This window comes from Agelaius phoeniceus, unplaced genomic scaffold, assembly GCF_051311805.1.
Source record: "Agelaius phoeniceus isolate bAgePho1 unplaced genomic scaffold, bAgePho1.hap1 Scaffold_109, whole genome shotgun sequence".
Taxonomy (NCBI): domain Eukaryota; kingdom Metazoa; phylum Chordata; class Aves; order Passeriformes; family Icteridae; genus Agelaius; species Agelaius phoeniceus.
The window spans coordinates 3,266-5,000 of NW_027509875.1; positions in this window are offsets into that span (position 1 = coordinate 3,266).

Sequence of the window (1,735 nt, forward strand, 5' to 3'; positions counted from 1 at the left end):
ACCCCGGCTCCGCCCGGGGACATCAGGTCTACCCCGGCTCCGCCCGGGGACATCAGGTCTACCCCGGCTCCGGCCGGGGACATCAGGTCTACCCCGGCTGCGGCCGGGGACAACAGGTCTACCCCGGCTCCGGTCGGGGACAACAGGTCTACCTCCGCTGTGGCCGGGGACATCAGGTCTACCCCGGCTCCGGTCGGGGACAACAGGTCTACCCCGGCTCCGGCCGGGGACATCAGGTCTACCCCGGCTGCGGCCGGGGACATCAGGTCTACCCCGGCTGCGGCCGGGGACATCAGGTCTACCCCGGCTCCGGCCGGGGACAACAGGTCTACCCCGGCTCCGGCCGGGGACATCAGGTCTACCCCGGCTCCGGTCGTGGACATCAGGTCTACCCCGGCTGCGGCCGGGGACATCAGGTCTACCCCGGCTCCGGCCGGGGACATCAGGTCTACCCCGGCTGCGGCCGGGGACATCAGGTCTACCCCCGCTGCGGCCGGGGACATCAGGTCTACCCCGGCTCCGGTCGTGGACATCAGGTCTACCCCGGCTCCGGTCGGGGACATCAGGTCTACCTCGCTCCGGGGTCCGCCGGGGGCCGGCCTTGCCCCCTGGTGGCGGGCGCCGGCCGGGGACATCAGGTCTACCCCGCTCCGGCGGGACTTAGTGCAATTTCGGCGCCGGCCGGGTAGACCTGTTGTCCCGGCCGTCTGCGGAAGTTCACCAAGGGGTCGCTGTTGTCGGCCGCCTCCGGCTGCGTCATGGTAGGAGGCGGCCTGCGTTGGCGCCCCTCCCCGGTCGAGCTGCATTGGTCCTCTTGGAGGCCTGGCCGGCTTTGGACTCGTCTGTCCGTCTTATGGGAGCGAGGTGACGGGCCGCATCCCCGCAGGTTGACCCCGTACCTGCGTCCGAGGCGGAGCGGAGCGGCCGCGCGTGCGGTCGCCAGGGCCAAGCGAGTGCCGCCTAGCCGGGACGAAGCGCGCGTGCCTTTGTGTCCCGGCTCCCGTCCTTCCCAGGGAAAAGTGGGTCCAGTTGGCGAGGCGAGAGAGAAGGGGCCGCGCGAAAGAGGCGGATCCGCGGAGGCGAGAGAGAAGGGCCGCGCAAGAGCGGATCCGGAGAAGGCCGAGAGAGAGAGCAAGAAGGGGGCGAAAGACGATCCGAGAAAGCTGCTCGCCGGCCCCGAGGCGAGGCGGGGAGAGAGAGCCGAGAGAGCGAGAGCGAGCCCAGAGAGAGAGTTGCCGAGAGAGAAGAGAGAAAGAGAAGCCGCGAGCAGCGTGTCCCGCTCCGGCCCGGCTTCTGCCGGTCGATTGGCCACGGGGGGGGGCGGCCCCCCCCGGGCACCGGTGGCGGGCGAGGCGGCGGCGCCTCGTCCCTTTTCTGCCCGGCCTTAAGCCGGGGGCCCGCTCGGCGGGCGCGGTTTTGGGCCCGTCGGTCCGCCTCGGCGGTGGCGGCGGTGCTCGGCCCGCGTTGGAGAAGCCGTCCCCCTCCCTCGGCCTTAAGCCGGGGACCCGCCTTGTGGCGGGCAGAATTTTTGGGCCTAGTTCTTTTTTTTTTTTTTTTTTTTTTTCGAACTTGCCGGGCCCGGCACCCGACGGAGAGCCCCCCGGACTGGTCCTGGGCGAGGCGGCGGCGCCTCGCCTACCTCGGTCGTGGCCGGATCGACTGAGCCGCTTGTGCCGGGCGGGGCCGGCTTTGCCGCTTTGCCGGGTCGGTTGCTTTCGGTTGAGGCGGGCGGAGT